Below are 25,490 nucleotides of genomic sequence, written 5' to 3' on the forward strand. Positions count from 1 at the left end.
ACACCAGACCGCATCTCACGATTTCCAAATAATCATAGACTAACGGTCGCTAATCACGACAGATTAATATTATTATTTTGAAATTGATCTGATAACGGTTTAACAGTTAGCAGTTAAACTTATAAGGAATTTGTGAAAAGAAACAAAATTGGCATTCTAAACAAAATGTTCGAACAGTTTTTGCTTTTGTCATATTCAGGATAAAATAGTAATGGTGAAATGTTAATTCAGACTGGTATGACAATTTTTGAAAGTCAAGTAATTTTCATATATTACATGCATAGTTTAACAGTAAAAAAGTTGTGGAATGAAACTAATATTAAATGTAAATAAGTAATAAATTGTCTACATCTCCATCAAGTGTGGGCAGATTTATAATCCATATGCATTCTTCCCTTCCTTCACAAAGCGGCATATTTTATAATCAGCAGTTTCACATTATACGGTTCAAAACGTCATCTAATTGATTTATAATGTGTTTGTATCGCTTTAGCTAAACATTTGTTATAAATTCATAAAATAAATCAGAAATTGTAATAATTATGATCGAGTAAGCATTTATTTGAAACTTTCGTTGAATTCATGGCCAATGTTTAAATAATCCTCTCATCCTTTTTTGAAGGAGAAATAAGTCAAAGAGCCAAAAGCGGATAATTTATACCGGGTTATCTCGCAAGTTTTTCTTTCTGTCGTTGTTGAGCACCGGCGTTATTAGACTTGTCCCTCAGCGGTTCTGTCAAGCGAATTCAAAATAAAGAAAGGTGTTAAGTTTAATTTCTTTTAACTTGCAGCTCATTGAAATACCGTCTCTTTCTCCGGATTATTACTAGCTTGTATTTTTCCAGATTTGAAAAACCCCTAATCGGGTATAAAGGAATGGGACCGATCGGGGTAAGCAATTCAGTAGTGTCACGTTCTTCTTTAGCAATAAACCTGAGTGACATTCTGAGAATCCTCGCAATATATTTGCACACCATTGTGTCCCTTCCTGACCCAATTTCTTTTCAATAAACGGCATTTTCTATTGCCAAGTTGTACAATTAGTAAATTAGCACACATGGACTTTTTAATCCGGTGTGATTTTTTTTCGGGTGTAGAGGCCACACCATCTACACCGAAAAAATAACACCGGCTTATACGACTAAAGTCCAAATGAAAACTACGTAAAAAAAGAATTTTTATTTATAATAGTATATATTCTTTTGTACTTATGAAAGGTGCAAAAAGAATAAAATTAGTCATTTTTGAGTAATATCTTTGATTATAATTTAAATTGCAGTTTTCTTAGTTTTATAGTTTTAAGCTTTAATACGCTTTTAGAAACAAGTACGGGGAGTCCATTACAAGAGCATTAGCTCGTAGGTTGCATAAATAAATCCTTGGCGGTGGGTGGATTACCGCGTTGTTAACTCATGACAAATTGTGCACATCATCCGCACCTGAAACTAGATAGCCGGCTTCACGCTTCACTCATTCTGTTTGTTCAGAAACGTTTAAGCGACAAGTGCAACTATTTTTGCATTGAGCGAACAAATCTTGACTTACACGGATTTGAAAATAAAACTGTCCAAACGTGCGAAAATTTCGATGGAATGCCTTGAACATGTTACTTTCCCATTTACAGCTTTAAAAACGTTATTTATTAAAATTCTATTAAAATTAGAGAAAGACAAAAAGACGAAAGACTCTTCTGAAGTTAGTAAATTTTAAGAAGAGCGATTTGCAGTTATGGAGCTTCTTTATAAGTGTTTAATACACAATGTTAATTAATACACATTGATAGAATTGTTATAGTTGAATTTAATAACTTATAAAATATACCCTTTTCAGTTGTTTTTCACCTCAGCCATCTAGATTAACTGAAAAATTCTGGAGGCCATACCGCCGTCCCAATACAAGTTGTTTATTATACTTTAATATGCAATGTAACAATACAATTACTCTCGTTTAATTCACTGGTCAGTACCTAACAATCTGTAACGTTTTCAACTGTTTTTTTTTTACCAGTGCCATCTAGATCGACATTCCGTCTCTAGATTTGACGAAACATACGAGATGCCACAACGCCGTCCCAATAAAGTTGTTTATTACACTTTAATGTACTATGCTAACCATAGAATTATTATAGTTTAATTCACTGGTCACTAACTGATAATGTAGCTTTTTCAACTGTTTTTTTACACGTGCCATCTAGATCGACATGCTGTCTAGATTTAAGAAAATTTCAAGATGTCACACCACCGTACCAATAAAATCGTTTGTGACACTTTAATGCAAAATATTAATAATAACATTATTAAAATTTAATTCTAATTTTATGAAACCTTCTAGCCACCACAAAGTCTTATATTAACACCACAATTCTTACTAAAGTATACGATAAATAGTGCTCTCTCTCTCTCTCTCTCTCTCTCTCTCTCTCTCTCTCTCACTCTATATAATTTTCTGTGTGCCTCTCTCTTTTTGTTCTATCTCTCTCTCTAAAAAAAATCTTCTATCGTCTTAGTTTCGTCCACCCCAGTATGCTTTTTCGTCACAACTCACGTTAATCCACATTTTTTATGTTTTATGTTTAAGTTTTATTATATCATTATTATTTTTATAATGTATAATATTACTAAATATTTATTATTATTTATTTTATAAGATTTTGGAACCTCATTTTCTTTTTATTTCATTTTTGACCTCCTTCTTAATTTAGACACCCCATTCGTCATTAAACATATGCTTTCTCCCAATTTGTTGATCGGAATACAAGCTTGGAGAAGCAGGAGAGAGCGGCGGAGTTGTACAGCCCTCTCGGGTAAGATCATCTTTTTGTTATTTCAGTAATTTTGTTTAATTATGCCCTACGGCTTAAAAAAATAAAGCTTTTATAACTGATGGAAAAATTGTAAATCTTCAACCTGTATTGTAAAAATAACTTAACTTACAAGATAGCCTTTGTGAAAGTTTATTGCAGCAATTTTTATAAAACTGACCAACTTTGCCACTACTTTGCTATTTCCTTTGAGGCGCAGAAACAGCAAAACCTTACGACACAGAATTGACGGCGTTTATAAAATATTAAGTGCAATATCTATATCGAACTTAAAAGCAAAATTTAACAAAAATCTAGTTAAACAATAATCTTTTGAGGAATTGTTAAGCGTTGGTTCATTGATTACTTACTCATTTTGGTATATTTATTTGTTTAAAATAGTAAATTATTGTAAGTAGGAGAAATTTTTCAAATGGGAATTAAAGAAATATACACGCAAAAACTTTGCCGGGTGGAAATTAAATTAGGAATTGCGGGGCCACTTTGGTGAAAGGGCCGGATGGGTACGAGCGTAAGGCCTTCCCTGCAATTTAATTTGCATTCGTTTGTTTTGTTAACAAAATTATTTTTTTATTTGATTTTTTAATGACAACAATCTTTTAAACATCATGAACTTCTCGGCCTCCTCGAATGAACAATGCACACGACATTTGGCCCAAATAAGATTAAAAGTAAGCAGTCTAAATGCAATCTTAAGTTTAAAAATGACAAAAACGTTTATTTTTCTTGTTCGTGTTCAACCCCACGATTATTTTATATTTTTACAGCCAGAAAACAATTTTTCAATAGAATAATAGCGTTAAATTTGAGACTATTTAAAAAGGCGGTTTCAATTATTCTGCTGATATTTGTCAAATTTCTACTTGTTATGAAGACGATTTACTGAAACTTTCATTGCGTACAACAATGTATTTGCTGAAAAACCCGAAGACTTGCGCTCTTATGACAATCCAATTGAGTCATAATCCACGGATCACTTGCTGACCAAAACACCTTAGGGAAAATTGAAAAACCTTCCAGCTAAATATCACTGGAGGATTTCTGGAAAATTGGCTTTCTGAATTTTCCTTTTAGCCGTATCAAGTCAAACCACCGGGCCTCCTTAGGAAAGTAATTTTGCAGCCGATCTCGGAATAGGCCATGTTTTTTACTGCTTCACGAAATGAAAGAACGTATGAGTAAACTGTCATTTGGTTTTTCGCTAAGCCGTTTGGGTGCCGACACCAGTTTTGATAAGAAGATTGATAATGTTTCATAAGTTTGTGTTAACAACGTTAGACTTTATCTAATTTATTTTCTCTTTCATACAAATTGATAGAAGCGCACAACACGCAACGTACGTAAATATAAAGAATTTTTAAAATCGTTTTTACCGAATTTGGACAAAAACAAAGCCAAAATTAAAACAACGTACAAAATATAAAAGTAAGTTCAAATTTATTGGATTAAAATTTTTTTTGGCTCACAGAAACAAGATATATATGATCAACTATTTTAAAAATTTCATACTCATACGTGTAAACAATGGTGAAGAGTTGCCAGGGTAAAATGAATGTCTGATGTTTACAATCTATATATTACTCAAGTATATTGTGGATGTGGACAAATTCTTTCGAATAATGTATTTATTTACACGCTACTCGTTTATAACTCGTACATTTGCATTGTTATAACAATCAATAAATTGTAGATTTATTTTGCCTTATTATTATTAATTAATATTAATTTTAAAATCCAACTTTACTTAAATAAAATGTTAGAAATTTGCGTTCTCCCAAGGCCCCATAAACCTCGAGAACTCATTCTGAAAAGAATCCTTCCCATCCTAGAAGAACAAAAAATTAGCCCATCTCACCAGTTTGGCTCTCACTCCTATAGTTACAATCCCTGTGTTACTATTTTGTTCGATCTTGCTTTGGAAACTGAAGAACTGATTTTGCCGTGTCCGTCAGGGAACTGAATTCTCACCTTATATTCCCATTAGGGCGGGTCTTTCTCAGGGAAGCATACTTGGCCCGTTTCAAGTTTCAATATTCACTGCAGATATTCCTATACATGTTAACATAAATTCGCTGATCATACAGCGATTCTTACAAGTAATTCCGACCCCTTAATTAACTTACAACAACGAATTAATGAATGAATTAATAATATGGTTCACAAAGTGGAGAACGAAGATAAACCTAACGAAAAGCGTACAGATAAATTTTACCTAACGTAAAAATATCTGTCGTACAGTGAGTATGAAAGGAATCCCATGCCTACCACTGACCTTGTGCGTTATCTTGGACTTTTCATGGATAAACGACTAACTTGGAATCCCCACACAAGACTGAAAATCCAGCGAACAAACAAACAGACGTTATAAATTATTAAAAAGACTTCTTCACAATTTACAAGACAATGATTAGACCTTTCTTGGCGTACGGATGTGAAGTGTGGGGACAAATCAAGGATTCCAATTCCCAACGTCTCCAATCAATCCAATCTATAATTCTTTGTCAAATTATAAATGCTCCTTTTTACGTTTCAAATTACACTATTCACCTACACATCCCGTTTATACAAGAAATCATCAAAACCCACTATTAAAAATTTCATCAATCACTGAACACACATAATAATCTATTAGTACGACATTTATCACCCTACTTGAAAATCCTCCAAGACGATTGAAGGGAAAGTGGCCCCGAGATCTTCTCATTGAGTGGAGAGTGAAAAGATTTTATTGTGAAGGAGGGTTGCTACTGGGCAAATTCTCCTACAAGAGACTCAAATAACAAATTCAACATAAATGAACAAACATTATATTTTGTCGTCCGATTGACCTCTTGACTTCTTTCAATTAATTAATCTTTACGTAAGGTATTGGTCGAAATGAAAAAGTTAGTGTCACGAGCGGGATTCGAACCCACGACCTTCGGCTAAACACGCCGCTGCTCTGCCACTTGAGCTATCCTGACTTCGATCAACCCGGACACCAACTTTCCATCTCAACCTACCTTTCGAATTTTCGAAAAGTGGCAAAAAGGAGGGAAATTGGTGTACGAGAGGATCGAAGTCACGATCGCTCAAGTGGTAGAGCAGCGGCGTGTTTAGCCGAAGGTCGTGGGTTCGAATGTTCTAGTGACTAACTTTTTCATTTTAACCAATGCCTTACGTAAAGATAAATGAACATATTTGTAGTTGTAAATATCAAATCAATGAAATTAAAAAAAATCTGGCTTTATCAAAAACGTAACTCTAAGCGTTTTTACTGACGACCACCTCAGGCGTTTGGAGGAAAGATGATGTTTTGATTTTTGTGCGCGTTAGCTAGTCGGAGATACATCGAAACCACTAAGAAATCGTGCAAATGTTTATCTCTGATTTCGGTTTTAGCTGTTCGCATTGCGTGGTTTTCATATACCGCAATATATTCCGAAATTATCCCAGAGGGGCCGACTACCGTTTTCCGGTCTCATGACCGCCCTTGCCAGAGAAGCAAAAGCGCTATTAGGAAGCCGAAGTTGACCCTTTGCAAATAACGTTTATCTCTCTCCCGTATTTCCTCTTTACTTTCTGCCCTTCCTGTTTCCGGTATCGATTACCCCAGCGAACTTGTTGCTGCGAACGACTCAATATCGCGCGGAGGAACGCGACGTTCGTCTTCGTCCGTCTGAAAAGGTTCAAAATATCCCTGGGATGCCCTCGTAAAATTGTAAGACCTCTCATAAACGGGGGGTCAAGTGTTCAGAGTCGTCGGGCGATAGCTTCTCGTTTGTCTGTTCGAAATAAATTTTTGATGGAACGTGGGTAATACGGACTTACGACCTCATTCTGCACAAAACCTTTTATCGACGTTGACGTAGTAGATAACTCCGTCCTTTTTTTTAACTTTCCAATGCTGGTGTCTTAAAAAAGTCTGTATCAGCATTTCGCCGTTTTCAACTACAGCAAACAAAAACAATTCCTCAGACTGGAACTACACATCCATAACAATTTATCCAAACGTTTAATGCATAGAAAAATGAAAGAAATGCACGTATTTAATTAAAAGTTTTTATTTTTTTATTACAGTATTTATTTTTTATACCACAAGTAAAATTGCTGACACGTACAATTTTAAAACAAAATTTGAAACTAGGATGGGAAGGATCACCCGGAGGTAACACTTTTAGTAGGGTCAACGTGCAAGGTTTCCCTGCCCAACAGGACGCTATGCGTCTGCCACTTAAATCTTAAGAATTATTAGGGATAGTTCGGGATGTTAGGTTTAAAACTAATGGATTGGGGTTGAATGATAGAGAGTTGTTGAATTTTATGTTTTGAAATATTATCACATCATTCACACAAGGAATGTAAGGTCATTGTGGTTTGTCTGGCTAGAGGAGTATACGGGTGCGTGTATTTTTCGTAGGTTTTCGGATGGGGAAATCTGGATACTATAATAGTACGAATGTTGGGTTGAACCCCACAGTTCAATACCTTATGCTCAAATGGGTTTACTTACCTTCTCGTAAATCAGTGGTATTTTGTCGATATACAGCCCGAAGTTGTGGATGGGTTAAATATAGGAAGAGATGTATAGTGTAGTAGTATAGTGGTGGCATCGAGGGTATGCCAATCCATCTGCAGTATTGACTGTCTAAGGCTTGGTACAACGGACTGTTGTTGCTACCAGAGAAATCCGCCCGGAATTGATAGAAAAGGCCATAAATGAAGAATTCCTGAAACGAGGAGAGCTTTGCGAATCAAACGCAGGGAGCATATTTGTGCATTTATTATAAACATAAATTTTAATAAATGTTCAAATCCTCAACAATACATAAAAACAGCTAGCGTCATTTCAAAAATGAAATGGTTCGATGATGATAAAAAAATCCTTTTTTGTAAAAAAAGTTCTTTTTTTTCAAAAATTAATATAAGCTAAGCATAAAAGTAACCCCGTGAGTCTTAGTCTAAAAAAGTAAAAAAAACGAACAAGTAAATTGCTAAGGAAAATGAAAATAAAAAGACGGACAGATAAAATTTGGCTTAATTTTGTTTTAGATTTTTAATTAACATTTCAATATCTCGTATTTCCTCCTCTTGCCTTAATTATGTCTCGAAGACGCCTCGGCATACTTTCTACCAGTTTGGAAATGTCTCTTTGCTGGTGGTTAACCCATTCTCCATAAAAAGTCTTTTCAAGATCGTGGAGTGAACCAGGAAGAAGGTAGACGTGCTTTTATTCGTCTTTTGAGGTTATCCCATAAATGTTCGATCAGGTTCTAGTCTGGAGAACGTGCTGGCCAGGCTAAGACCCTGATTTAAGCTGTTGAAGGTAAGTTTGCACTATGCGTCGAAGACCCTCCACGAACAACAACCAACCCTGTTCGACTCTCCTTTGAAATTCCCGCCCACCCCATCACTGTGCTACGTTGAAAAGGTTGGCTCTGGGAAAAACTACAGGCTTCGTACCTTTCATTTCGCCTTCTCCACAATCTTTCACGCCCATCTGGACATCGTAGAGCAAATAAACACTCATCTGAAAAAAATACAGCCTACCAATCGAGCAAAGACCAATGGCCGTGTTCGCGATCAAATGGTAGCCGTAGAACTCGGTCTGTTCGGGTCAATTCTCGTCTTGTTACGGGGCGAAAAGCCATCGGTCCATATTGATAATCTTTTTCCAGCAGTCCGTTCACAAATTTGGACACCTGAACTTCCTGGAGCTGATGAATCGCTTGAACAACAGTGAGGAGCCGGTTTCGCAAAATTCTCGAAGTCAAAAAACGGTCAACCTGTGGTTTTGTTACCCTAGGGCGTCCGGAACCGGGCCTTCTATGGTAGGACCAAGTTTTTCGAAAACGTCTAATGGCGTCTCGCAGAATTTTGTAGGGAATTCCAATGGCAATAGCCGCATGCCTGATGGAACGTCATCAATAAGTGCCACACCTAGTGCAACATCATCAACACTATGTGGCATTTTTAAGTTTAAAATTGAAATTAAGAAAACAAAGATGAAAACTAAACAGTTTGTTGCTTCAGAATTCAAAAGAGTCTGAATAAACATTTTAATTTCCTTAAAAAGTAAACATTGAAAAACAAGTCTCCCAGAGAAGAGTGAAAATTTTCTTTTATTGAGAAAACGAAAAACAATCAATTGGGTGGAATTGTTTACCTGTTAGTGAATTAAAAACTGGTTTAGATAAATAATAAGAATTATTATTTTTTATTATTCATCGTAGTTATAATGAAAATCATAATTTTGAGTTTTCTATAATGAATAAAAACTAAAGTAAAAAGTGAAATAATCACGACTGTCATAAATAATCCATTCTGTAATTATAACGTGAAGAACAATGTTGTACTGTGACATCCGCATTGTATCAATTAGGCCTTGAAATCGGATTTTCTATTGATCTGCACCAAAATGGTTTATAAGAACTGACCAGTGGGAAGAGGAGATCAAGTTGTCTTCTAACTGATGCCAGCTAGGTTCATTTGCTGAAGAAAAGTAACGTTTATTGAGACCATTACGTTTTTAATTTTGTTGTAAATTAAACCTGGAATAATATTATAAACACTATCTAAGACTAATTATTTAATTTATGAAACTAATTCCAGTTTGCAAAGAGGCCTAACGCGAACTTAATACAAATACTTCCTATTATATTTACATGTGTTGTGTCCCCTTCTCACAATCTGTTTCATTATGTCGAACAATCTGTATAGAAAAAAGAATATAACTTTTTTGTAAAAATTATTGTGATTCATATTGTATAGAATATCTTTTCTCTTGGATTCCGGCCCGTCAAAGGAAAACAACCCTCAGAGTTTAAATAATGAAACCATATAAGATCTTTTCCCTTCGGTTACGTAACAAAAGAAAGTATAAAGGAAAATAGGGAATTTATAAGAAACTGTTGGCGTTACGTGGCAGTTGTGAAACAAGCTTATTTTTAACATAAATTGGCACGAACGACGCCTCTGTTCTAGTCGATGTGCTTTATTTACCCCCCCCCCCCGCAAAGCACCATCGAGCCGAGCTATATAGCGGGCATTACCCGCAAAACGAACAAGTGAAACTTGAAATTGAGGCGTTTCCCGGCCTCATCACTGCACGGGTTGAATTTATTCCTTTTCCGATTTCCCCTCTTGTAAATTAATCGTAGTCATGTCTCGGAGTACAATACCGAAACATCTAGGTCTCTCTCTGCATAAACTATCAACAATTTCCAACTGCACTTCCTCAGGGAGCGACGGAATACCAGCTCGATTCATATTAATCTATGCTAATTCCAAGAAGCAGTTAATCTGCAACTTCTACAAACTAATGTTAGCCGATTAGGGATAAGGTGGTTCATTTATAGGACCGAGCCTGAACGAACCATGATAATAAATTTTTCGAAACCTTTTTTTGTGGCGTGAATGGGTTTTTAAAGAAGAAAATTGAGAGTAAAACACTTCATTCGTTCATTACAAATATCCTTTATCTCCCAGGGGAAAGGGATTGATACACCACTATCTGATAGTTCTGTTGGATGTTGTCCAGGAAAGCTCGGTAGACAGTATTTGCCGAGGGTGACCAAAACTTGAAATATTTCCGGAACAAAAGTGCTTCGGATAGCTTAAAGTCAGTGATTAATCCAATGAACCGAGGGATTTTATCGGATTGAAAAAGCCATTGAACATTCTAAGACTAATTTATCAAGCATTTTATAAAATTATTCGATAATTACCAGTATAATTTAAATGTGTAAAAAGAACTTAAAGAAGGAAAAGTATACTCATCAAAGAAACATAAAACATCATGTAAACAAATCATTCAATCAGTTGGTTTAAACAAATAATAAATCTGTAGATATTGATGTCTATTGAAGAACTTAAGTATTTTTTCTCTTAATTGACATGAATACATTTCGGGCTTATTCCAATAACCCTTTTGGAGCTGAGGATATTTTGGCTTACTCTGTATAATTTTAGTAAAGCTATAATTTTGGAAGTCAGCTAACCAAACTTCTAGTTCAATGATGTGAAGACGAAATTAGCGTTTCTTGTAATGATTCAGGCATGGTTCTTATCTTCTGAGCGGTTTTTAATAACGAAACAAATGACCTAAATAGATATTTTTTCTCTTGATCATAGATAGAGTATATTTCATAACAGTTATATATTATTTTCTCATAACATAATTACAAAAAGTAATTGAGCGAAAATGTTGTCTTTATTAAGCGTAGTAAGTCAAGTGCCGCATGTTCCAGACGTGAATTCGGCCCGATTATTACTTCTGCTCTAATTTCAGAATAGCGTAAGTTTTAAAAACAAGTTAAAGGTCTCTTAGTGGAGGCAATAAGGGCAGCAGTTGGAGCGGCTCGCATCGTTAAAACAGTTTTTATTGTTATCATAACGCAGTAATCAAATAATAATAAAGTCCGGAATTACTTGGACCATTGGAATTGTTCGTGACCATCTAAAAAGCTATGAATGCAAAAAGGTTGAAAGTGAAAGTTCTCGGTGTTATAGAACCATCAAGGATCGTCCTAAAAACAAGTGTTGCATATTTTTCAAAACCTTTATAAACCTTATAACTTTATGTTGTTGTTCTGTTGGTCTAAAGTTTTGCTAAATTTCATTATAAATTATTTATAAATCGTTAAGTTTAGTTGAATTTTTGTTTTTATATTTATCATTTGTAATTAATATGGGGGTAATACTTGATACGGGTAAAACATCAACCTCATTAAACATTATTTTTTATTGTTTAAATATAAAATTTGAAAAAAGCACTTTATTTGTTTGATTACACTTGCAAACACATACATAGTACATAATAAATAAATTCAATATACAGGGTGATTCGCTATTCGTACAACCAAGTTCGTCAGGTGATTTTTCAACTCTAATGCAGCAAAACAGTTCTTATGAACCGTGGATCTCAACCCTTTCGCAAATACTTGCAGTACATTTTATGTATTTTTTAACTATCTACGATTTTTAACATATCTATTCGTAGCTCTTGAACTATTCATTTTTGGGGAAATCTACCCTCAAAAATAAATAAAGAAAGAAAGAGAGAAAAGAAAAAACTGAAAAGACTTGATGGGTTGTAATTAAATTTTTTCTACGATAGACATTTATTTCGTCAGACGCGTTTCGGTCTAATATAGACCATCTTCAATGACTCTTTTTATTTAACGTGGTTTGACTTTTTTTTACATTGTAACGACTGTGGACTTGGCGAGTAGTTCAAAAATGGGTATTTGGAAATATTTCATAATAATAAGATAAGACTATTTATTTCCAACTCATGATCTTATCATAGCGTTGTTCAAAATCAGGATGGACACCATCAAAAAATTAATTTTTCTTTCTAGAATTTTCAATTTAATTTTTCGTAAAAAACAAACAGTAAATCTTTCAAAATTGCAAAATTTAAAATTTGTAAACAAAAACTGAATTTGCAGCGTCATTGGAAAACTTCACGGTAGAGTATGGCAAATTTCGTAACATCTTCATATAATAAGCTTTCTAGCGGTATATCATTTTCTTTAATCATTTTTTAATGAATTTGAAATGCAGAAATTTTATGTTAAATGGGAAGAAAGTGGTGTCTGTATAAAAAAAGAGGGGTGGAGTTAATCTAGTAATTTTCTTTACGAGGGTTCGCAGTAGCAGAGGTCATATAAACCATCGGGGTGCCAGTAGATTTGAAAAACAGCCCATTCGTAAGTATGTCCGGTTCGAATGCAGGGCCGCTGGATTCGAACCAGGGTCCTTTACCTTGTAGTGTTGAGCGCCGTGTCATCGCCTAAAACCACTGCGGCCACCGACATCCCCTTAATCTAGTAATTTAACATTTTGTCTTGGGCAAACTTTATTTCCCAAATTTAACTTAATAAAAAAAGCACACATTAACGTAAAAGTCAAACAAAACACATAGAAAACAGACAATAAACATCCAGAACAACCAATTTACGTTGAATTTTTCTTATTTATTGGCGTAAATGTACAGGGTGAGAGAGTCGATGGCGGAATATTACTTTTGATCCTCAAATGAGTTGAATAGTTTGTGTGCAGAATATCGACGACTTCTTTGAACTATTTATGAATGAGTGATGGTGTGTGCTTAGGTAGAAAATATACACATTGGGGCTGAAATGACCAAAATTTGGATGATAGCGGTTATAAGATTGAAAGTATTTTCGGCTCCCTTACGCACAATATCAGTTAAAACACAAAAGTTTTAAACTTTCAATCTAAAAAGTGTGATTTCTTTAGAGGAAACAAATAGACCAAGTCGGTAAAATCTTAAGTCAACCAAAGCCTCTATATTAGTTTAGAGATTGAGTTAGGATTGACAAAGGACAGTTCATATCAGCGAAAACCGATTTAAAGTCTCTTTAAAAGAAAATAAGCCATTGAATGGGCAAGTAACATGCCTCGTTGTTTGGAGAATTCCGATGATTAGAATGTTATATTTTCCCTGAATGGGAGAAGCCGGTCTAAAATGGGCCATTACTGGGATGGAGGCGAAGGGATAAAAGCCCTCGGGGATAAGTCTTTGACTATTCAATCGTCAACGCCATTCAGAGCGTCTGCAATACTCTCCCTCTTCGTCCGAACGCGTTTTGTTCTCAAGACGCCTATTTCAACAGAATGGGAAGCGAGTGCCGTTGAAGGAGACCTTTAGTTACTAACAACTACGCTCCTCTCTCACCCGTTTCTACCCGTTTTACAGTTACTGCTCACATAAATCTGCACCCTCGCCGAGATCATCCCTGCTTCAGGATTTCCTCCTTTCTTTTACAAGTTACAAAAATGAGGCCACAAGTTTAAGAGGACAGAGTTTTACGTGCCTCCCTGCGACGCCGACTCCTTCCTTCTTAATATTTAAATAACGACCGAGCGAGATCCACGTCTCATACCTCATATTAAACTAAATTACTTCTACCCCTGTATAATGTAATAAGATACAGACAATAAAAAGGCTATTAACTAGCTAAACAGTCCTTGTTTGAACACGCAATGTTATCTCTGACTTATGAATAAACATTCTTTTACAAAGTCATCTATTGTTTTTGTAGAATGTAGTAGGTTCTAATATATATGTACATCATAATATACATAATGATATTCATGTTCAATAAGTTTGAACATTGCTTTTAGGTGCTATAATAAAAAAATACTCTGTTAAAAATAAACAATACCAAATCCGTAAACAAAACAGTTTATAAAAATTCGTTACTTCCCTTGTAAATGTTTATGAAAAAGAACCATCTTCAAAACGCATAAATTTACAGTATAATAATACAAACGTCAGTCTCTACAGTAAAATACGACGTTCTCCGATCACTAAACCGCAGGCTTTATGAATTCAAAAGTAGGCAGTCAAAGGATCGATTCCTACGTCCGAACGGAAATGCCGGGGAAAGAAAGCATACATACGAACTAGTTTTATGAGAATCTACGTTGGAGGAGAGAAAAATTTAGGTCACGAACGAAATTTATTACAATTAACGAGAAATTGTATGAGAGAGAGAGAGAGAGAGAGAGAGAGAGAGAGAGAGAGAGAGAGAGAGAGAGAGAGAGAATGATTTTTTAAATTAATTAACGATTTATTGATTAAAATACACTCAAAAATTAGATCACTAGGACCTTTCTAAACATAACGTGTAATTACAATTATAATTTTTGTTTATAATCGCATCAGCTTTAAAATAAAAATAACAAATGATTGTTAATTTGTAATTGTAAATTATTATTCAACAATGAAGTAAATGATTAAGTTAGAGTAAGTTAAACTTATAATTATGTGGTGGTGGGTGTTGCAGCCAAGAAAATAATTTTTGATGGTTCAGTTTTTTAATTTGACCAACGTTTCGGGTCTATTTGAAACCTTTTCAAGGTGTAAACGTTCTAAAGATTATATACATCACAGTTAGTACTATAAAAAGACAGTCGAGAAATTTACATGAGGATTTAATTCTTACTACAATTTTGTTGAACAAAAAGACAAAAATTTTATTCTATACTGTTTCATAAAGTAATTCTATCCTTTTTTTGCTTGAAACGGGTCGAGAGAGATTTAATAATTTTGAACCGCCAAACACAAAGTGATGGAGAAAAGAACGATATAGTGAATCTGTTCAAACCTCTTTGGAACGTTTACACTTTGGAAAAGGATCCAAAGGTTGGTCAAATTAAAAAAGTTGAACAAAGAAAAATTGTTTTCTTTGATGCAACACCCCCCCCCACCACCTAATTAATAGATCACAGCCCCAAATTATGGATATTAAACATATAAGGTAAATTTTATACCGAGCATATTATTTCTGAATAACATTGCAAGAATAAATAGTGTTTGGCTACGTACTCTTACAGATAAATAAGTATAATCAAAGTTATATAAACAAAGATAGATATAGTTTTTTCGTGAGATTTTTGAAAACTAGATTAGAAAACTCCTACAATTGGGACATAATTTTACGATTTAAAAATGAAATAAAAAAATAATAAAATGATCAGTAATGTTTTACAAGTTAACATAATCGTATATAATGTGTTGTTAACTAAGTAAATATTAAATAAGGCAATTTCTTATTTGTAATATTATATCCAAAAGTATTTACTTAATAAGCATTATTTAAGTTTTACATTGAATGATTTTATGCTTTTTATTTGTACTATATGTTTGGGTATTGAGTTAAAGATTTTTCAAGCTTTTATTTGAAATGAATGGCTAAGTGCTTTTGTTCTGTGTTTTGGTAGATGAATTATGTGAGTCGCTGCTCTGGGGTTAATGCTATGGATATTGCGTTGAAATTTAAAATTATCAAACATGTGAAGGATTTTTTATTTACAGTATTTTGTATAAAAAGGTTGCTAAGAAATAGAATTGTCTTTAATTTTTAACATTTTTAATATCATCGCATATTCTAGAATCATATTTTAGATTAAGGATATAACGGATGCACGTATTTTGTACTTTTGAAGTTTACTTTGTAATATATAGTTGAGATCACTCACGGAGACTACGTTGTAATGAATATGTGCATTACTAAAGAATGAACTAATTTTATGATGATGTAAGGTTTTTGTAGGGTAATATTTTTTTATAGCGTACGTATTTGTGAATATTTTGTTAAGTATTTTATCAATTTGTGGTTCCTTTGATAGAGCAGTACATAAAGTACGATAAAACCGATAAAATCAACACTGCTTTCAAAAGAATGGTTTATACTGCCAACAGTAAGACCTGAGATATTTGTAAGCTTTATTATGTTAATGAACTGAGAGTGACCAATTGCAATAGCCTTACATTTTGAGATTTTCATTTTTAGGGAAAGAGGGAGGGGGAGAGAGAGAGAGAGAGAGAGAGAGAGAGAGAGAGAGAGAGAGAGATTTTGTATGAATATGAAATAATATATCGCACACCCACGAGAAACGTGACATAAGTCGAAAAATTATAAAAACAGATTATTTTTTTTGGGAAGTATTCGGATGTGTGATGCTACAAAAAAAATTATACTACTGTACATAGCTCTTAGCTGCTGCTGTGTCATTTTAAATTGGCAGGAACGCACTGTCACCATTCATGGCAAAAAGTGGCATATCTTAGTTCTGTAAGGAGCTTTAAAGTATCGATGTGTGTATTTATAGGAAAAGTGGCACATTTCCAGTTACGTCAGTTTTTCATGTTTAGTGAAGGATTTTATGCTGTACCGGAGTCACATTTCCAAATTACGAAAAATTTTTTTAAAATCAATTGTACAAATATGTTTTTCGTAATGTGAAATTAATCTAGGCTCTGATAATGACCTCATAATAGGTCGAAAGGAACAACAAAATATGCTTTTTTCTTCAAGACCATACCTTGATCTAAAGTGTTCATGAATTATTTTAGATATATTTCTTTTATTTTAATAAATTCTTAATTATAAGATTGGTTTTTCATAATTTTTTTTAACAATGTTGTCTTTTAACTTTTACATTGAAGTTTTAACGGGTTTTTAATGTTTTAATTACAATATTTTTAATAATCAACAAAACCTTTATTTCAATCATTAATTTTGTATTTTAAATAACTAATTAACCCTGACTCCATCAAGAAAGCACATTTGGGTCAAAAATAATCTTACTAAAACTTAGTACATGGATATTTATGCTCGTTTGTTAGTTTGTATGTTGTCTATTACGTATACAAAAAAATTGATACTCTTACAGTCTTTCATTGACCACCATTATAGTAAGAGCACTAACGTAAATTACTGAGAGCCAATAAATACCACAAAAAGTTCACAACACAAAAAGGAGTTGTTTTTTAAGGGTAGTACAGCTGAATTTGTCAAGTTCTGTGTTTTCGTCTTTGTCTTGGAAAAACGAAAGACAATATTAGTGGAATATGACAGTTTTTATTGCCAACAACTATAATGGCGTCTAATTAATACATAAGTCAAAAAAATTAAACTGCCATTTGACTCTTTTGTTGAGTTGTGCCACTTTTCTTGTCGGTGTGTGATATATTTATGTGAATTTTGTCCTTGAAATATTATTGATGCCTTAAAATTTATCGGAAATTAATGTGTTTATAACAATACTTTTATTAGTTTCGATACTTAATTAACTGTGTTGTTTTGGGTAAAATAATAACACGTGGTAAACCTGCAAAAATGTCAAAAAGAACTGTAGGAAAATACAATACGATGAGATGGAGGACAGTTATATAAATTCCAGCCGCTTTTGCATGCCACCTCTACGAGCGATAGTATGAGGAAACCGCAGATATACATACTGTACATAGTTGGCGGAACCGCAGACATCGCGTGCCCATATCTAACCCTCTTTTCTTGTCCGTTTTCTTAGTATAATAAGTCTCAAGCGCAAGCTGGAATAAAAACGCAAAAGGGTTTCTCTATTGTATAAAAATACGAATAGCCGGGTCGTCAAGTTAACCGGAACGAGTGTTTGAATAAAATATTCCCGGACGAGTCGACGTTTGTCGGTTGGAGGGACCTTAAGCGAAATCTAAAGAGAATCTAAAATAACAAAAGGAGGTTGGCCCCGTCTAATGAAGTTTACTGTTGTTGGAAGGGAGCTTTCCTAACAATATTTAATTAGACAAGCCTTATCGAGGACGTTTACGGACTGCTTCTAACGCGCGTCCTCCGGCTTTTACACTTGCTAATGTCGCTTCCTTGAAACTGCCAGAGTAGTTCGAGATCACCGTAATCGCTGTTAAGACCCCGGCCTCATTTTCTACATATTAGGAAAAACTTTCTATTTAACCTTCTCCCCACGTTTTTAATTTGTTTGTTAAAACGAACCGCTTCGTTAAAAATTATGACAAGAACAAAATTAAAAAAAGTAAATAGTAATTAGACCATTAATGATGTTAGGATAACAACAAGATTAAGATTATTAAGAGTCACAATTCAGAAATAACGATTTCCTAAAGAAAGAATTTCGATTCAGCTTTTCTAAATTACGACATCTTTTATGCAATAGATATATGAAAAATTAAAAAAATGTATCATGTGCAGAATTTTGTTTTCACAAAAGCTTGGATTTTCTTTGAACAATTTAACAATAACATACAAATTCAAAAATAGTCAGCAAGTGAATCCAAAATCTGGGAAAACAAAAAATTTACTGAGCAATAAATAAACAGACAAAATTGCCCGAGAAGGATCTAAAAGGCGCTATAATTGGGATAACAAGATCAAACATGATCCTCTGTAATAGAATGGGTCCTCACAAAGAAAAAGAAATAACAGGTGGCAGACTTCGTAAACTTAATATTAAACGTGTGTGTGGTGATTAGTGACCGTTAAACGATTTCTAAATTAATATTAAACATCGCACGTCAAACTAGCAGTCAGATTATTACAATTATATAAACATCATGGGAGCGATAGGATATCGGTTGCTAGCCATATTGACTATTCATAGACATAACCTGTGATCTCAGAATGACTTACGAAAAAAACCCAAAATGACAGTCCTACTTGTTAGCTAACAATTTATTCAATTACTAAATGCTCTGATTTTTTAAAAATATAAATATAAATCTTTAATGTTTTGCTTACAAGGGAAATGCATTTAAAAACATTTTTTCGAAGGGCTTACAGTGATAAACTTTTTGTAAACGATACATTGGGAAATAATATGTTTAACTTAAAAAAAATTATTGTAGATTTCTCTGATTAATTAAACTCATACATGAAGCTAACGTAATGTTTCCTATCCGACCTTCCGCTGTTCCAGTGCAATAATTAACGATAAGTCTGATTTACTATGTTTCTGGCGGCTGAGTCGAGGCTGGGGAAGGCATGCCCTCCCTTTGACCCCATTCATTATCTTAGAAAATGAAATGGCCTGTTTCAAATTGGATTATGCCAGAATTATTATTATTATTTGGTGGGGACGGTGCGCTTTTTAACGGCCCACCCATTTCACGCCCAATGATTCTTTTGCTAGTGAATCAGGCATTTAAAAGAAAGTCCTTTACCATTTGACGTTGTCTAATTTTATATTTTGTTTCATAATAACAATTAAATAATGGCACCTCAAAGAATCTATAAGTTAAGACTAATTAAGTTATTCTTTTAAAGACTATGTTTTATTGTAACACTGTTAATTTTATTATAAATTAATAAATGTATATATATCCACCTAAGTGACTATAGCTCCCGAAGCTACCTTACAATTTGTTCATTTACGTTTACATGGATTTTGTACATGGAATCGTTAATGGTTATACGTATATCCTATAAGAAAGGAATAATGATGATGATGAGAATTAACGATTCGGCGCGGTTCCCCAATTCCCAACTTTCATTTTCGTCTAATTATTCTCCACTGTTTGGCCGCAAACTTTGTCCAAATCAAATTTCACCGAAGCCAACTCGCCTAATCGCATCCGCGTATGCGTATAGTGCCGTGGGTTTTAAGTGATAAAGTATTATCAAGTCATTAGACCCTTGCATATTTACGAGCTTGGCCCGCATCATTTAATTTCATAGACGTTCGAACATAACGGTTAACTTTTAAGTCCGACAATTTTCAGTACATTAACTGACCGTTTTCATGCAATTGAATCTCAATTATTAAGAATACATTTACTTGAGCGTAAATTTAAACACTCAAACTTTTCTGTTCTTAATAAATAAATAAAGAAGAAATTATACAGTTTCGATGCCAGCCATTTATTGTTTTTCGCCAACTAGAGTAAATTGGATTATCCGCTCCTGATCAGGGTTTAAAAAGATAATATATTTCCATTGGGCAAAGGTCCAATCAAGAGAAAGTGGGCGTGACTAATTTGGTCGAATTTACTATTTAGGCAAGGTTTTTTCAGTGGATTGGTGCCTGAATGCCTGGAATTGATTTTTTTTTTCACTAAGCTTGTTTTTTGGGAATTTGATTGGCTTCCTAGTCTCCGTGTCCGAAAACTTATTGCCAAATGGTCTATTTATTGCGGTTTTACTTTTCTTGTAAATTCTTGTGCTGATTATTCGTTCATTCACCTTTGTGCAACTACAGAACCTTATCAAATGTATTAATAAATATACTCCGTTGTTGTGCATGAGATTAAAAAAATCGCCGGACTTTTCAGTATAATAAATAAATGCATACTTTTTTACCTTACTTTTATAAAAATGGCATTTAACTTTCTTTTACGTATAATTACATATCCAAATTATGTCCAAATTTGCATTTACGCTAAAGTTTATTCTAACATAACGACGAACAAACAAAAGCATTACAAAAGTTATTCTCAGCTCGACGCAGCAGCCAATGTTCTTAGCCCCCGAGGAAATGCCTACTCACCGCCACTCATGAATCGGTACTCAACGGCTAAACCCAGAAATCCAAAAGGCAGTCCGTTCTTTGACAGCACAAGATTCACACTGGCCTTTTTTTTTACTATATCTAGTCAATAATTCGCTACAAACTGTAGTTATTCTCGAGTGCAGATGAGAAATTCCAAGGACAAGTTCCCTTCTATGATGTGTGTTCTAATAGTTTACATCAGATTTTTTATTCATTTTATCAATTTTTACAATTCAAAACACTAATAATAAAATGTACATTCAATTAAGACTAATAAATATACTGTCAGTTTTAAAACAAATTCATTTATCGATCTGGTAAAATTTGTATACTCTTGATATCCTCGCTGTTTTGGTTCGTCATTTGCCATATTGGTTGTCAATTAGTTGTTAATTTTTATCCGAATGGCCGAAAAGGATGGTGAAAAGTCTTGATGCGTTTTGCAAGCCAAAGTAGCGAAAAAAGGTCTACCAAAATTGTCGGAGACTACTAAACTATAAATTTATCATCCCGCAGGCCTCTAAACAAAATCTCTCAGTTTTTTTTTTGTAGCACATGACATTTATATATCCTCATAAAATTAATCTACATTTTGTAGTCTTTTCTCCAAAAACGACATATATTTACGTTAAATGTAAATTTTTTTTCTCATCATTATTTATCTGCAAGGTTTTTTGCATGTTAGTTCTATACTACAATGGAACAAGAATTTTCTTTTGCCGCGTTGAATAAGGCAGGCAACTGGCCATTTACGTGCCTGTCAAGTAATCAATCAAAATCGAACTGAAAAAAAATTGAAAACTGCATACTTCGAAATAAGGCTAAAAGGGGGTGAAACTCGGCTAATAAAAACACGTGATATATCCCATTCAATATGTTTTTACGCAACATATGGAGCGTGTGATAATTTTGCCGCAGTCAATGCCCAAAGTCAGACGTCAATGCTTTTTGCCCGTTGTTCGGCCCTTTCCGACAGTTTGCACACACCCGCCAATATTTTTTTTGGTTGGAACGGTCTTGTTTAGTTATCGGGCCGATATTGAATTTAACCCTAATAAACATTCAACAAAAATTTTGTTAATGACGCACGTCATACATTAATGGCTGTCAATTAAGCAAAGTTAATATTGACTAAAGAGAACCCCTATAATCGTTCATTAATGTAACTAAACTTGTTTTGCATTTTATTAAAACTTTTATTATTTTTATTTTGTTCTTTAGACTAAACAATCATTTTAATGATAAAAATCTAAATTTTAATCATAAGAATCATTTTACGGTAGTTACACTGAGTGAAGACAATCTGATGCTTATTGATTAAAAAAAAAGAACCGTTGTTGGTCATTGGTTTTCTTATTTATGGAATAATTTGCGTTAAAAAATATACTTATTTGTTAATTATAGTTATTTTTTCACTTAACACCAATACGTTACTTTTTGAACATGGTAACGTTTTATGCTCATTAAATGTACATATATTTTTTGGGACAAAAATATCACAGATAGAAGAAAATAAATTCCTCATTTGTATACAAATACACCAAAATATACTCAATTATGGAATCCCTTCATTACAAACCAGCGCAAAACCAAGAAAGCAAATATATGTAAATAAAATCTTTGTTTTTTCTTTTCTTTACTAGTTCTTATTTATCCATGAGATTAGGCAGACATTTTTCGGAAGAGCTGAAGTATGTTTTCTCTTTATTAAACTGGATGCATTTCGGGCTAATTACAATGTTCTCTCTCAGTTAGCTGACACTGCTTCGGCTTACATTCGATTTTTTTCATATGATTTATCTTTATACTGGTTTACTTTTATACAATTTACACGTCATTCTTTCCGTCTTGTGGGTTGTCATACTTTTAAAAATATCTTCTCCACAACATTTTATTTACTTAAAAACCAAATTTAATTATTGAGGTTCTTGAAATATTAACGAAAAATGTGTTGTAACTTTTGGGTTCATAATTATTGCAAAATTCACATATATGTTTTAACCATTAGCACTGGTAACATGTCTGATGATAATGTGTATTATCATAAATTGTCACAAATAAACCCTAAGTTAATTTTGACGAAGAATCGCGTGGTGGTAATAGATTTACCATAACTATCTCACCTTACACTAAGTTTGTTATTTTAAATAAGAATCTATAATTTTTTTTTCAACAATTCGATTGTAGAGCTTACTGAACATTTTTACTGAAAGGAAAATGTAGATACGATCGACCATTTCTGAGTTATGCCCGATGGAAGATGCGTGAGGAGCATGCCTTTTGTAACAAGATGGCCTTTCTCGTTTATTTCGAAAACGAATGGTATTAGCAAGTTAACGTAGGGTAGGAATCGGCTCAGAATAGAATAAGGATCATGGTGTTACTGTTATACTTATATATATATATTAATTTAAAAAAAATAACCTCTTTTTACAAAAAAAAGTAATTTTTTTATCATCATGGAGCCATTTTATTTTTAAAATGACTCTCAGCTGTTTGTTGCATTGTTTGTATTGTTGCAAATTTGAATATTTATTAAAATTCATGTTTATAATAAAGGCGTTTGATGCTCGTTTCAGGAATTTTTGAGTTGTGGCCTTTTCTATCATTTCCGGGCGGATTTCTCTGGTACCATCTACAATCCGTTGTACCAAGCCTTAGATAATCAATACTGGAAATGGATTGGCATACACTCGATTCTTCAATGCTCTCTAAGAGAATAATTCAACCTCTGCGACCACGAAATAGCACCTTGTGTGCCAATCCATCTCTCTGTATGGTTCATGTCCAAGTAAATGGTAACGACACGACTGTTGTGTGCGGGCAACCGTCTTTTTGGAATCACGTCCTTCGTCCGGTGTATAGCGGAATTCTCTCGATGAGAACAGAGAGAGTATTTTCTATAAAAGAATGGCACCGCTCCCGTTGAATGTTCCGTTTAAAAAAATGTGGTTCAGTAAGTTGGTTGGCGATGAATCCGGACTAAACATTAGTAGAATTGACTGTACGATAACCCGTAAGAGGATTTTCTGTTACCCTATTCAAAATCCCCTTATTTGAAAATTTGGATTTGTCGGTCCACAATATTCGGCTCAGCATTAAGGTTAAAAAAGGTTAAGACCATTTTTTGCTAAAGGTCATCGTTTCCTAATTAAATGGCTTACATTCAGAAGTAGATATACCCTGTAATATATTTTTTCCTCCTTTTGTAATAAATTCTCTTTTCCATAAAAATTTCTTTACAAAATTAATAAATTCCCTTTTATACATCGAAATAAACTATCATTGTATCTCTGATCGTAATGTTTTTTAAAACTTGTAGTTTGTTTCTGTCAAGTAATGATTGAAAGCAACATTGCCAGTAGTTTGGTGATGGTGTATCGCAGTACTGATCATTTCTCGTCTCGCAGGCGGTTCAATCGGTTTTCGAAAAAGTCTTAAAAACAGGATTTGTCTGATTAAGACTTTTCACTAACTTCTCCAAATCCCAGTCCCTCAAATTTAGTTTGTTTAAATGAATGAAATAACAAGACTCTATGAACGTATGACTTAAATTTATACAGAGATTGTGCAAACAAATATTACGAAAAACCTTTTTCTTTTTAAATGATCATTTTAATATTGTTCATTTAGAATATTTAGAGGTTACAACTTTTTTAAACATGTATATGAAAAAAAATTTAATTGGTACGACAACGGAAAATTTTTGAGAAAGACATGTCACTGGTTAAAATAAAACGAGTAATATTTATTTCTTTAGTATAAAAAGCGTCGGGTTTTAAGGACGAGATAATTGAAAAGCCCACATAGACCGGTGTGCATTTAAAAAGGTGGTGGCCACGTTATTCGCATCGGTCAATTTCAGTCAGACACGTCCTTTGTCCTCGGAGGCGGAAGGGCGAAGGGCTTTGAGGGAAATGGGGGAAAGTGGAAAAGTATTTGCCCGGCTCGTTAGCCACGGCATACATATGTATCGGGCCATTAGTGCTCCCGGACAGGAGCGATAGACACTTCATATGTATGGCCTTTGTCCTCGAGGATCGACCCTAATGCACTTTTCCTGCCCGTTCTTCGCCTGGAGGCTAATAGGACGTCGGCCACCATAGAAAGTACCTCTTTAAAATGCACTCTTCAAAGTCGATTTCCTGTTGAATAACATTATTATTTCTATTAGGCTAAAAGAAATTTTTGCTGCTTAACAAAGTTAATTAGGAATCAAGTTAATCATAAGAGACCAGATCAAAAGTTTGTTGGTCATAAAATTATTACACTTTCTGAATTTTCAGTACAAATTAGTCATTATTTTATATCAAGGTTAATAGTAAAACATTTAAAAAGAAAAAGTTGTCAATTTTAAAATTAAATTGCGATTTCAACCTTATGATCTTGTCTATCATAATCAATACTATATTGACACTTCACGATTTAAGATTTGGACGATCGCTTTTGTTTCTTCAATCCTCTTGGTGAGCAGGCAAACATTGTCTCTCTGAGCTATGGTTTGTCAAAACGTGTTGGAAACAAACATTTCTAAACTTTGTACCTTAGAAATCTAATGCAAAGGAATTGGGCTCTTTGTGCAAGGTTGAAGGAAAAGAAAGATATGTTTTGAAGGTTGAATGTCTTCTGCGTGTAGGTGTCCCCAGGCTTTCTCGCTTTAACCAGATCCTTTACGATAAACTTTTTATATTGCGCGCTTGCTTCGCGCAATGCTTGACAATACAGGTACCAAGTGATTCGACAATTGGTAACTTTTCAACGAAAGAGAAAAACTAATAAAAAATAAAAGCAAATAAAATTGTTTTATTTTTCTCTGGCTAAGAAATATTAATTTTTGTTTATATTCACTTAAATTATATAATTGTACAAT

At 33.7% G+C, this 25,490-nt stretch overlaps 1 protein-coding gene across 2 annotated transcripts in view; it reads right to left on the reverse strand.

The window, feature by feature from the left end:
• LOC112127264 (voltage-dependent calcium channel gamma-5 subunit-like) overlaps positions 1 to 25,490 on the reverse strand; it is a 283,147-nt gene that overhangs the window by 103,037 nt on the left and 154,620 nt on the right. The window lies entirely within an intron of this gene.

This window comes from Cimex lectularius, unplaced genomic scaffold, assembly GCF_000648675.2.
Source record: "Cimex lectularius strain Harlan isolate CLEC.00 unplaced genomic scaffold, Clec_2.1 scaffold243, whole genome shotgun sequence".
NCBI classification, from domain to species: domain Eukaryota; kingdom Metazoa; phylum Arthropoda; class Insecta; order Hemiptera; family Cimicidae; genus Cimex; species Cimex lectularius.